This window comes from Protopterus annectens, chromosome 8.part0 (genome assembly GCF_019279795.1).
Source record: "Protopterus annectens isolate FY-2018-M chromosome 8.part0, PAN1.0, whole genome shotgun sequence".
Classification (NCBI taxonomy): domain Eukaryota; kingdom Metazoa; phylum Chordata; order Ceratodontiformes; family Protopteridae; genus Protopterus; species Protopterus annectens.
The window spans coordinates 766,966,640-766,980,941 of record NC_056741.1 but is presented as its reverse complement, the minus strand read 5'-3'; the positions used below and the strand labels follow the sequence as shown (position 1 = coordinate 766,980,941).

Below are 14,302 nucleotides of genomic sequence, written 5' to 3'. Positions count from 1 at the left end.
TTCCATAACCCGGGATTTCGACCAAATTCGAACCTCCAGGAGTCTTTTGGAGGGGGAAGGAGGATGGGATGTAATGAATGAATGAAGATCAATAACACAGATGGAACGTTATGGTATGAACATAACTTCTTTATCTGATGTTGTTAATCTTCATTCATTCATTACTGATGGGACAGGGTCCCAAGCTACTTTATGCTCTGGGACACCCTATGGAAGAATATTCTTGAGCACCACTGAACCGAAAGATGCTCTCCCCCTGGAGACCGAATCCAATTTATACTGGGTGATAAAGGTATGAGGAGTAGCCCATGTAACTGCTGCACAAATATCATCCATGGAAGCTCTTGAATGAAAGGCAACAGATGTCGCCACTGATTTGGTTGAATGTGCCTTGACATTAGTTGGTAAAGGAATTTTATTATGCTGCTAAGTAAAGCATATACAATTTTTCAACCACTTACATAAAGTTACTTTAGAAACAGGTTTTTCCCAACTGTGGTCCTGACTAGGATATGAATAACTGGTCAGATTTTCGTAGTGATTTGGTTCTGTTCAAGTAGAATCGTAATTGTCTATGTATATCCAGTAAAAGCAGGCAGCACTCTCCTTTATTACAAAAATTGGGGAAGAAGACTGGCAGGTCAGTTGTTTGATTAATAGTCAAATCTGAAATAACTTTGGGTAAAAAGGTGGGGTTAGTCCGTTGTGATACTCTGTCCTTATGAAAGACCATTTAAAGACGTTTTATGCACAAAGCTTGAAGCTCAGATATTCGCCTTGCTGAGGTAGTAGCTACAAAGAATAGAGATTTCCAAAATAAAAATTTTACATCGCAAGTGGCAGCAGGTTCGAAAGGGGATTGGGTCAAGGATTGTAGAACTAATGTTAAATTCCAAGGTTCGATTGGCTCTTTGAATGGAGGTCTAATGTGTGAGACACCTTTTAAAAAGATTTTACAGAGGCGATGAGCAATCAAGAAGGAGCCTAGGAAGCCATTGTGGAAATTCGAAATAGCAGCCAGGTGTACTCAAATAGTGCAGGTTGCTGCTCCCGAATGGAGAAGGTGTGACAAATAGTCTAATACAGCATTAACTGGAGCTGAGAAGGGGTCTAACCCTTTCTGTCAAGACCAAATGATGAATCTCTTTCACTTGCTGAGATAAAGTTTCCTGGTGGATGGCTTGTGTGAAGCCAGAAGAATGTTACGTAAAGGGGAGGGTAGATTATTCTGCCTGGAAATTACTGGAAGTGGAAAAACCAAGCTATCAGCTTGAGACTCGATATGTTTGGGTATACCAACCCCTGTGGACACGACAGTAATTCTGGAGTTGGATCCAGAATCCACGGTTGGTGTACTAGATGAGGCTATAGGAAGGAAACCAAACTTGTCGAGGCCAAAAAAGGGGAAATAAGGATTACTCTGCTTCTCAACCAGAGAGCTTTCTGTAGGAACTGCAGGATCAGAGGAAGGGAAGGAAAAGCATAAAGAAGTCCCATGGGCCAATCATGTACTAGAGGATCTCTCGGGGACTCCCCCCTGAGAGGGAATTAGACCAAAGTAGCTGCTGCACTTGTGGTTTGCAGGGGAAGCGAACAGATCGCAGCAAGGCTGGCCCCAGCGACTGAAGATCTCCGCCATTATTACAGGATTGAGGGACCACTCATGAGGCAGCAGGATGCATCTACTCAGCTTGTCTGCAATTACACTGGAATCTCCAGGAATGTGCATTGTTATCAGAAACCAGTTGGAAGACACCACCCACTGCCAAATTCTCATGGCTTCTCGACACAACAGGTAGGATTTGGTCCAGCCTTGTTTGTTGATATACCAGCCTATGGCCATGTTGTCCAAATGGATAGCAATAGTTGCTGAAGGGACGGCAGAATGGAATGCAGGCAACACCAGAAGCACTGTCCTCAATTCTAGAGCACTGATATGTAGGCTGGCCTCCAAGGGGGACCAAGCTCCTTGGACTGTCCTTCTCTGGAAATACCTACCCACCCCATCAGGGAGGCATCCGTGGTCACTGTGGCTTTGGGCTGAGATGGGGCCCTTTCTGTCTTCATCCACCAAATTAAGTCTTATTTGCAATGGTTTGTTATGCGGATCTGAAAGGACACAGGATAAGTCAACGGAGACCACTGTGATACTAAGAGCCACTGTACAAGTCTCATGTGTAGCCTTGCTAGGGGAACTATGGTGATAGATGCTGCCACTGATCCAAGTAGTTGAAGGACTGCACGAGCTGAAACCTTGTTCTGAGAGAATATCACCTGGAATTGACATCTTAGTCGCTATAACCTGTGAAGTGGGAGAGAGACATGACAAGACTGAGTGTTAAAGGTTGCCCCTATGAATTCCAGATTCTGAGTAGGAGTTAACTTGGATTTATTTATATTTTATTTATAGAGATCCCCAAAGGTTTCGATAGCTTTAGGGTGTACTGTAAGGCTGTTACAAGTACACTCTTGGTGGGGGCAGTAAGGAGCCAATCGTCTAAATACAGAAACACCCAGAATTCTTGTAGTGTCAAGTGAGCTGTCACCACTGCCATGCATTTGGTAAACACTCTGGGAGCTGTAGAGAAACCAAAGGGCAGGGCTAGAAATTGGTAGTGTCTGGCTCCCAGACGGAAGCAGAGGAATCTCCTGGAGCATTTGTCCATTCTTATGTGATAATACACATCCTGGAAATCTATCGAGCACATCCAATCATCTTTCTCCTGAAACGGAAGGATAGACTGAACTGTGACCATCCGGAATTTCGTTTGTCTGACGAACTTGTTTAGGATGCTAAAGGAGTTAACTTGGATTTATTTATATTTTATTTATAGAGATCCCTAAAGGTTTCGATAGCTTTAGGGTGTACTGTAAGGCTGTTACAAGTACACTCTTGGTGGGGGCAGTAAGGAGCCAATCGTCTAAATACAGAAACACCCAGAATTCTTGTAGTGTCAAGTGAGCTGTCACCACTGCCATGCATTTGGTAAACACTCTGGGAGCTGTAGAGAAACCAAAGGGCAGGGCTAGAAATTGGTAGTGTCTGGCTCCCAGACGGAAGCAGAGGAATCTCCTGGAGCATTTGTCCATTCTTATGTGATAATACACATCCTGGAAATCTATCGAGCACATCCAATCATCTTTCTCCTGAAACGGAAGGATAGACTGAACTGTGACCATCCGGAATTTCGTTTGTCTGACGAACTTGTTTAGGATGCTGAGGTCCAAAATTGTTCTTTAGTCCCCTTTCTTCTTTGGCACTAAAAAGAACCTTGAGTAATACCCAGATCCTATTTGGTCTGGTGGGACTGTTTGGATGACTCTTTTTTTTTAGCAGCTTTTGAATTTTTTGAGCTGCTGCCTCCCTTTGACTGGGTGGAACGTCGGGGATTCGTCTTAGTGGCCTTGGGAAAAGATCGAAGGGGATACTGTAACCTCTGGTTATTATCGTCTACACCCAACAATCTGTTGTTTTTATTTGCCAGGCAGGGTGGTGCAGAGAAAACCGCCCCCCGACTGCTTCCAGAGGTAAGCAATCAGGCCACTCTTCAGGAGCACTGATAGGGCTGTCCAGAGAAAGAATCCCTGGATCCCTGATTACATGGACACCTTCTGCCTCTGGGGCATCTTCCTGATGAGTTTCCCCCACTGACCTGGGGAGAAAACTCACCACATGTGCTGCGGAAAGGATTCTGCGACTTTTTGTGCCACATCTTTCCACTCCTCTGATTCCTAGAATAAGATCACTGGGGGGGTGTACGCCCAAGGCAGACAGGGTCTTGCCATCTTTCTCACACCTGGCTAATGTGTCTTTTACCTTTGGGCCAAAAAGAGAGGAAGCGTTAACAGGAGAGTTGACAAAGGAAGACTTAAAGGGACTTAAAGGGTCTGCAAAGTCACATAAGCACTGCTCTAGCCTCCCCTTTGGTAGTATAAGAAATCAACCGCATGGACAAATTTGAAATGGATTCCAGGGTGGCAAGCTGTGAGGCAACTTTGTCAAGTACCTCATCAGAAACTGCTCCTGCTAGAGTTCCTGAGAGTTTTGTAATTAGTTCTCTCTAGAGATGGGTAAAATGTGCCAACTAATTTAAGGACCGAATGGCAAAGGTCGATGAAGCATACACCCGATTCCCTAGTCTATCCATCATTCCAGTCTCCTTGTTTGGAGGATGAATAATAGAACTCTCCTCGGCGAGTAATTTCCTAGTGGCCACCGCCACCACCATAGCATCTACTGCCAAGCCTTTGGACCAATTGGGAAATTCCTCTGGTGGGGATAGAATTTTGTCTGGTCTCCAGGGGATAGGATCAACAGTGTCAGGACTCTTTCTTGTGCTGCACGATGAGCTGGATTAGTTCATCTGCAGGCGGGGTCACCCAAGAGGTAGAGGGTTGAGCACGGAAAGCCTGCAAGAACACAGACTCCTCACAGGAAGGGTTGGAGGTCTTCCACTCACCCAGCTGTTTCAGGATTTCTAGAATGCCTCGAAGGAGACATGCTCAAGAGGTAACCATGGGGACCCTTCCCCATCATTGTATTCTGTATCTTCGGTAAGGGATTCTTCAGGGGAATCCACATGCTTCCTCTTGTACAATCTCTTCCGGGGTACCTCCTCAGCAGAAGCATCAGAAGAGGACTTCGAAGAGAAGGTGCCCTGTGGTAGGGTATCTTGAGGCTCTTGTGCTCAGTGTCCTAGTGTAGTGGACTGTTTCAGCTGCGATCCAGATGATGAATATATATGGTACTCCGATGCTGAGGGAAATGAAGAGGGATGGGAGACTGGAAAGAAGGACAACCTCGGAACTGGAGTCACACTCCATTCCGATGAGTCCACTCCCAGGGAAAGAGCCCCCAAGAGGTCCCTAAGACAACCGGAACTGTAGTAGGTGTCTCTGTAAAAAAACAGGCACAGTACTAGGGGTCACAGTGCCAACAGCGCAATCACAATCCTGAGGATGGCTTGGCTCAGAGTGAGTTGATGGCCAAAGGGCAGGCTTCGGAGCCATGGTGAGGTCTACCAGTGGAACCAAAGAAGCTGGAACTGGGATAGGTGTCGGTGTCAAGGACTTCAATACCTCCAAGGAGGTCAAAGGAGGAGTATATGTTGGAGTCTGTGGAGAAAAATCCCTCGGCTCTGGTTGAGAAGGAAGGTTTGGAAAGGATTGTCTCTGGCTGCCAGGAGCTGCTCCACGAGTCTCACCACAAGGAATTCTGAAAGGCTCCTGGAAGAACGTGTTGATATCGCCGGTGGAGAATCAGGTTGCTCTAAAAGGGGGCTGCACTGTTGTCCAAAAAAGGGATCTGCCGTGGGGGAGTATCGGGCAAAAAGGACTTTTTCACCATTCAGTGCTGTGGTCACAGGACCAGTAAGATGTATGGGAGGTGGGGGAGTGACCCTAGTTAGGAGTACTATTTTTGGTGGCAAAAAGAGATTGGTACTGTAGCAGAACTTAAAGACATGGATGGTTGAGTGGTCAAAACCAGTACCGTACTTGGTGCTTGAGGCACTGGCGCTGGGGCCATACCGTAGCAGGTAGTTGAGGTCCTGGAACTGAGGACTGCACAGTAGAAGGGGGTTGAGACTCTGGTGTTGAGGTTGCTGGAGCTAATTTAGGAACTTTTGCCTTTGTTTCCATATATTTTGAGTCAATAACACGAGGGGAAAAGGAACTGAATGGCTCCTTCTTTTATGTTCCTTTTTAAGAGGGGGAGAGTTCTCCATCTCAGAAATAGCCTCCAAAAAGTGAGTTTTTAGGAAACCTTTAAGGATTAACTTATTTTTCCTCTCAGTTAAAGGGCGGGCGCTAAACCCCTTGCATATCCCACATGGTGGTTGAACAAATAAATGCGGCACACCAACACAGTAAAGACAAGACAGATGGGTATCAAGATTTGGCATTTTTCTGTTACATTGGTCGCACTGTTTAAAGCCCATTGTTCCCACTGTTTAAAGCCCGTTGTTCCCTTTTTATCAGTCATCTTTATATGTATATCTATAGTGGAACAAGATTCCCCAATAACAATATAATTCCAAACAATTATGAATACAAACTCACAAAAATCAGAAAAGGAAATAGATAGTGATATATTTTAACAACGACAGGAATACCCAACAGGTGAAGAAAGAAGGAAAAAGAAGAAAGAAATAGGAAAGAAGCACTCAAACAGGTAGTAAACGCTAAGCGACTATTTATAAAATGTATAAGGAGATTATAGTTTTACAAGAAAACTAAAGAAGGGTTTAAGAAGTAAAGAATTTTTAATGACTTAGCTGAGAGCTGGCTTGACACATCTTGATATCTATGCGGCAAACAAGATCTGAGGTAACAGGGAGAGGGGCACTATGGGTAAGCTTAGCTCGAGAGTTTTTTTGACTGGAGTGAGCTTGTTATAAAGGCCGATTCGGTTCCAGTGATGGAACCGACACCCATCAGTAATGAATGAATGAAGATTAACAACATCAGATCAACACTGTGCATCACCAAAAGAACACCATCCCCACGGTGAACATGGTGGTGGCAGTATCACGCTTTGGGGTTGCTTTTCTTCAGCTGGAACTGGGGTTTTAATCAAGGTGGAGGGAATTATGAACAGTTCCAAATATCAGTCACTTCTGGCCCAAAACCTTCAGGTGTCTGCTAGAAAGCTGAAAATTTAGAGGAATTTCACCTTTCTACACGACAATAACCCCAAGCATACATCTAAATCAACAAAAGAATGGCTTCACTAGAAGAAAATGAGAAGTTATTTACCTACCATAACGTTCCATGTTAGTTGTCTTCTTCTCGCCTTCTTTCTTGCTGGATGGGTTCGGAGCCGATCCTTGGCTCCGACTCGGCCAATACTAAAGCTCTAGAGCTAATTCCACCGGCTCGAGGCTCCCCTATATCCCACAATGCTAGGCGGTAACTACTCAGATCTCGTTTGATAGCTAAAACCAAGCAGTTCTGGTCTTCACAGTATGGAGAAGAGAGAAAAGGAACCCACCTCTATATAAACCTGTATGTAAGTTACCACAAACATAAAAGGGAGAATAGAGGTGGTAGAACATGTGGAAAGGAAACCCCAATGGAAGATCCCAAAAATTCCTATCGGTCTGTCCAGGCTAGGGGGTAGGAGGGTGGGACGCAAGAAAGAAGGCGAGAAGAAGACAACTAACATGGAACGTTATGGTAGGTACATAACTTCTCAATGTTGTTGTCAATCTCGCTTTCATTCTTGCTGGATGGGACCGCGTCCCTAGCACCTTACTCCGGGTGGCTTATCGGAAAAGACTCTTGAGAACAGTGGAACCAAAGTTGGCACGGTTTCTGGAGGCCATATCCAATTTGTAATGCGAGATAAAGGTATGAGGAGAAGCCCATGTGGCTGCTGCACAAATGGAATCTATTGGTAGCCTGTCCTGAAAAGCTACAGATGTAGTTAATGCCCTGGTTGAATGAGATCTAGGTCTTGAAGGCAGTTTTTGACGTCTGATTTCATAGATGAAGGTAATTATAGAGGTAAGCCACTTTAGAAACTGGAAGGCCCAATTTCCCTTCCGCATAAGACAGGAAGAGCTGGTCAGATTTCATGAACTGTTTAGTCCTGTCTAAATAATATCGAAGTTGACGATGAACATCTAGAAAATGTAACTTTTGTTCCGACCTGTTGGAATAATCAGGGAAAAAGACGGGGAGATTGATAGTCTGATTTAGGTTTGCCACAGAGGAAACCTTAGGCAGGAAGGACGGATTAGTCCGGAGGGACACCCTGTCTTTATGAAAAACTAAGTAAGGAGGACTACTGCAAAGAGCATGAAGTTCAGATACCCTTCTAGCTGATGTTATGGCTACTAGAAAAAGTGTTTTCCAGGAGAGCAACTTAAGAGGGCATGAAGCCGCAGGTTCGAAGGGGGGAAGAATCAAGGATGCTAGGACCAAATTCAAGTCTCACTGAGGTGGGGGGTCTTTGATTGGGGGCTTGAGCAAAAAGACACCTCTTAGAAAGGCTTTGCAGAGTTTATGGGACATGATACTGGAGTCTGAGACACCTACATGAAAGTTAGATATAGCAGCTAGTTGTACTCTAATGGTAGATGAGGAAGAGCCTAAATGAAAGAGCTCTGCCAGGAAGTCTAAGATAGACTGGATAGGTGCAGTGAAGGGGTCTATATTTTTTGATGCTGCCCAGAAGGAAAAACGCTTCCACTTATTATTGTAAATCCTTCTGGTAGAGGACTTGTGAGAGGCTATCAGGATCTAATGAGAGATTAAGGGAAGCCTGGCTAGGGTAGGAATCGGAAAAACCACGCTGTGAGGTTGAGAGATTGGAGGGAGTGGTGCAGCTGGCCCGACTGGTGGGTCAAAAGATCTGGCACTGGGTCCAGATGCCAAGGCTGCTCCAAGAGATAATGATGCAGGAACGGAAACCATATCTGTCGAGGCCAGTAAGGGGCAATGAGGATCATAGTGACTCTCGAGGCGATAGCTTTCTGAATTAATTGAGAGGTCAGTGGAAAGGGGGGAAAGCATACAGAAGTCCCCGGGGCCAATCGTGGACTAGAGCTTCTCTGGTAGGTTGGCCTGGTAAAGGGAAGAGGGTGAAGAAGTCGTGACACTTGCTGTTTTGGGGAGTAGCAAAAAGATCGCAGCAAGGCCGGCCCCATCTTCGAAAGATTTCTTCCAGCACTGATTTTTTTAGAGACCACTCGTGAGGCATGAGAATAGCCCTGCTCAACTTGTCTGCAATCACGCTGGACTTCCCGGGAATGTGCGTTGCTATCAGAAAACACTGAGCAGAAATCGCCCACTGCCAAAGTCTGAGTGCCTCTCGACATAAGGGGTAGGACTTGGTTCCGCCCTGTTTGTTTATGTACCACACTACAGACATGTTGTCCGTCTGAATTGCAATAGTCCCTGTGGGAAGAGAGTCCTGAAGGGCTTGCAACGCACTGCTCTCATCTCTAAGACATTTATGTGCAAGTGGCACTCGAAAGATTGCCACGTGCCCTGGACCGTCCTGCCCTGATAATGCCCCCCCCAACCCGATCAGGGAGGCGTCCGTCGTCACCGTGGCGATTGGGGGGGGGGATGAAGGGTCTGCCCTGGAGAACTTGAGGTGATGTCATTCACCAAGACAGGTGATTCTTGCAAGATTGGGTTAGCAGGATGATGTGAGACATCGGGAGCTGTTGGAAGGACCATTGAGAAAACAACATCCACTGGAGGATCCGCATGTGAAAACGAGCTAAGGGGAGGAGTGTAATAGTAGCCGCCATGAGTCCTAATACCTTCAAGACTACCCTGGCTTTGATCTTGTTGCACTGAAGCAGAAGGTAAACTTGTTTGCGGATATCTGATACTCTTTGCTTTGTTAGTCTGGCGGAAAGATGAACTGTGTCTAAGGTGGCGCCTATAAAGGTAATAGATTGACAAGGCGATAAGGCAGATTTTTTGAAATTTATTGAAATGCCTAGAGCTTGGCAAGTATGGATGGTGAAGTCTCTGGATAGAAGAAGTTGACGCCTGGTGGTGGCAGCAAGGAGTCAGTCGTCCAAATATGGAAACACCTGGAATCCTTGACGTCTCAAGTGAGCCGCGACCACTGCCATACATTTGGTGAACACTCGGGGGGCTGTAGTGAGACCAAAGGGCAGGGCTCTGAACTGGTAGTGACCGGCTCCCAGCCTGAAGCGGAGAAACCTCCTGGAGCGTCTGTGCATTTTGATATGGTAGTACGCATCCTGAAGGTCTATCGAGCACATCCAATTGTCCTGAACCAAGAAGGGTAGAATGGACTGTAGCGTGACCATCCGGAATTTTGTTTTCTTCACATACTTGTTTAGCTTGCTGAGATCCAGTATTAGTCTCCAGTCCCCTGTTTTTTTTTGGTACCAAAAAGAATTTGGAGTAGATTCCGGATCCTTGCTGGTCTGTTGGGACTGGCTGGATAGCTCTTTTTGACAGCAGCTTTGATATTTCTAACGCTGCTTGTTCCCTTAGACTGGGTGGAACGTCTGGAAGGGATCCTTTGGGTTGGGATGGGATGTGAATAAAGGAGATTTTGTAACCCTCGGATATGATCGACTGTACCCATTTGTCTTGAGTGAGGGAAAACCAGGCTTTTGCATACAGTGATAATCTTCCCCCAACTGCCTCCGAAGGTGGACAGCCGGGCAGCTCCTCAGGGATGCTGAAAGGGTTTATCAGAGAAAGGTTTTGCGGACCACCTCTGCCCCTAGGGTGGCGTCTATTGTTGTTCCCCCCTCCGCCTCTAGAGGGGAATCGACTTTGTGTGTCAGATGAGACTCCTTGTGGTTTGTGGACATCCTCCCCCCCCTGACCTTTGGGATAAGGTCTGGAAGGGGTAGAAAAACGGACTCCCAAGGCAGAGAGAGTCTTACCTTCCTGCTCGCACCTAGTCAATGTATCCTTCACCTGAGGTCCAAACAACGTTGAGCCATCAAAGGGGGAATTGGTGAAGGACGCCTTGAAAGGGTACGCAAAATTGCACAGCCGCATCCAGGCATGGCGTCGTAAAGCTACACCTGTGCCTGCGGCCCTACTCGCCCCATCAGCCACATATGAGATAAGCCACATGGAGGAGTTGACAATCAAATTCAGGGTTGCCAAATGGGAGTTCATTTTGTCTTGGAACCCCTCAGCTGTTGGATCCTGCATATCCTCACCCATATCCTTGAGTAAATCCCTTTGGAGACGGATGAAGTGACACAAGTAGTTCAGCGACCGCATGGCAAAGGTCGCTGAGGAAAACATCCGCTTACCGTACCTGTCCATGGTCCTAGACTCCTTGTTAGGAGGATGGACGGGTACCAAAGGATCGGCTAATTCCTTCTTAGTGGCTGCGGCCACCACCATGGCATCAACAGAGACACCTTTGGATAAGAACTGTTTCTCTTTTGGAGCAGTAATAAATTTTGATGGCCTCCTTGGGGTAGGTTCCACCGAATCAGAGGCCGTCCAAGCCTTCCTTGCCACCACTTCCATGAGGGGATCAAAGGGAGGAGACACCCAGGAGGTGGAAGGGCGAGAGCCAAATGCCTCAAGGTAGACCGACTCGTCATCTGAAGAGTTAAGGGCGGGCCAGTTCCCCCTCTGTTTAAGGATTTCAAGGATGTCAGCAAAAGAGACATCCTCAGGGGGGGACCGAGGGGCACCTTCAGATTCCTCCAAGTCGGTGTCGGAGGTGATAGACTCAGGGGAGTCAATGTGCTTCCTCTTGCACTGTCTCTTCAGAGGGGGTTCCCCTACCGGATCAGGAGAAGCCTCGGAAGAAGAGGATATTCCCAATGGGGAAACTTGAGGGGCTGGCTCTCTACGGTCTGGTACGAGGGGGTGGGTAGAAACCACCGCAGGCACTGAAGAGGGAGGAGCTGACGGAGCCGACTGTGGGGTAGACATGGGGTCGAGCACGCTCCGCATGACCTCGAAGGTGCCCCGATCAGCCAAGGCCGAAGGTTCCCGCTCCGAGGAGACAAGGACCCCCCCGGCACCAACATGGACGGCTCCGAGGCCGATGTCGGAGCCGAACTCACCAGCGCCGACGCTCTGAGAGGGAGAACGGGGTCGGACAAGGGTCCAATGCCACTCGCCCCCTCGGAGCCGACGAGGGAAGCTTGGCGCCGAGATCCCTCCAAAGAGGAAATCCGAGCAGACGACGGAGCCAAAAGGGAGGGTATTGGCTCCGACGCACCGACAGCCATGGCTCCGACGAGCCCCGGCTCCAAACTCAAAGGAGTCGGAGGAGGAACAGAAGCAGGGATGGGAATAGCCGCTGACTGTTGAGTAGGGCTATGCAGCATTTGGGCCAGTGCCTCGGACTTGAGAAGTCTACTCACCACCCTTTGTAAGTCATGGTCGGACAGCCTGGAGGACGGAGAGGAATGGGACCTATGGCTCCGCTCCGACAGAGGGGGGGATCCCGGGGCCGAGTGGATGGAGCTGATGGAAGGGGACCTCGACCTCTTCTTTGAAGGTGGCTCCGATAAGACTATCGGAGCCGAATGAGTCTTAGCAACCTCGGCTCCGGCCGAAGCAGAGGTAACGGTTTGAGTCTTTGAAACATTGACTACAGCCGGAGCCGATGTCGAAGCAGCCTTGATGCTCCCAGCAGACGGCTCTGAAGCTGGAGCCGACGGCCTGGAAGTCTTTGAAGGCTTCCCCGATGCAGACTGGGTCGAGGGGCCTTCAGGCTTTAATAAGCCTCGAAGAATAAGTTTATTTTTGCGTTCCTGCAGGACTCTCGGGCTGAATGCATGGCAAACAGCACAGGAGTCCTGCAGGTGCAAAGGTCCCAGGCAAAAGACACAAGAAGTGTGACCATCTGTCAGAGACATTTTCTGACAGCACGAGTCACACTTCTTGAAGCCTGAGACCTTGGAGTCTTTAGACATCCTAAAGAACTGTATATCAAAGGACACAGACACAACACACAGACACACCCTTTAACCAAAAGAAAAAACCCAATCACACTTAAATGACAAGGGAAAAAAGGGGAGTGGGCCAAAGGCCTAGAAGTTAAAAGGGAATAAAGGGAGATAAAAACGAGGGAGACCCGATTTAAACTAAAAGGATACCCTGTACTATAAACTAAACTAACTAAAAAGGATAGGGGTAGATATTTGAAGTTTTTAACTAGAAAAAACTCACTAACCTGCCAGAGCCGGTAGAAGAAAGCACCTCACAACTAAGCGGCAAACGAGATCTGGGTAGTTACCGTCTAGCATTGTGGGATATAGGGGAGCCTTGAGCCGGTGGAATTAGCTCTCGAGCTTTAGTATTGGCCGTGTCGGAGCCGAGGATCGGCTCCGAACCCATCCAGCAAGAATGAAGGCGAGACTGACAACTTAACATTTAAAGTTTTGGAATGGCCCAGCCACAGCCCAGACCTAAATCCAATAGAAAATCTGTGGGGTGACCTGAAGAGGGCTGTGCACAAGAGATGCCCTCGCAATATGACAGATTTGGAGTGCTTTTTCAAGAAAGAGTGGGCAAATATTGCCAAGTCAAGATGTGTCATGCTGATAGACTCCTACCCAAGAAGACTGAATGCTGTAATTAAATCAAAAGGTGCTTCAACGTATTAGTTTAAGGGCATGCACACTTATGCAATCAGCTTATTGTACATCTTTTCTTATTTATATTTTTCCCCCTAACACATTTGTTTGTTTTTCAATTGAATTGCACAGGTTATAGGTCACATTAAAGGTGGGAAAAGTTTTGAAATGATTTATTGCAGTCTCATTCTTTTATATCACAAAAACCTGGCATTTTAACAGGGGTGTGTGTATATATATATATATATATATATATATATATATATATATATATATATATATACATACACACACATATATATATATATATATATATATATATATATATATATATATATATATATATATATATATATATATATATACACACACACACACACACACACACACACACACACACACACACACATATATATATATATATATATCTATATCTATATCTGTGAAGTATTAAATTACTGCCACCAGTTAAACCATGTGTATGTGTAATCAGAAAGCACAAAAAAACAAAAAAAAAAAAAAAAAAAAAAAAAACACTTCAGCAAAGGGAGACCTAAGAGCTACAAATTGTTATAATAAAATGCTTTCCATAGGGTAAGGTCTCCTTTATCCCTGCTCCCCTCACTCTCATGTTAAGCCTTCACTCTCATTTCCCCTTACTTACTATACCTTAACCAAGGCCATGCCATTTGAAGTCAGACTTCTACTTCAGTACAAGAGATATGCCACCTAACACTACTGTATCAATAAGCATGAAGGTCAAAAGAACTATCCTCAAGCTAGCTACTTCTTCGGTCACAGTGGACACAGAATAAATGCAGTACCAAAAACATTCTCGCAAGAAGACAATAAACAATCTAGAGGCCTGAAGCTCTACATAAGAAATAAAAGAGCCATTCTCAAAGTAGATACTTCTTTTATCAAACAACAACAGGAAAACTGCACTATAGGAACACATTATCTCACACATAACCTGCCAGACATTGAAGATGTAAAGTGTATATATGTAATGAAAAGTTTTTCCAGCTTTTCTTGAAGTAAAAGTACTTTTTCAATCAAAAGAAGAACAGGAAAGGTGAAGTTCACAATCAAATTATTGCAGGATATAAACTAAGAAACTGTAAGCCTCAAACACTATAAAGACCAAAACGTACTGTATGGTAATTTCCATACAATAAACTGACCAGACAACAACCATTGTTTGTCTAATTGGTAGGGAAACCATCATGTCTAGTCAAGGA

General features: G+C 46.0%; 1 protein-coding gene across 2 annotated transcripts in view; it reads right to left on the bottom strand.

The window, feature by feature from the left end:
- The window catches only part of LOC122809033 (vascular cell adhesion protein 1-like), an 88,211-nt gene that overhangs the window by 30,395 nt on the left and 43,514 nt on the right, over positions 1–14,302 (bottom strand). The window lies entirely within an intron of this gene.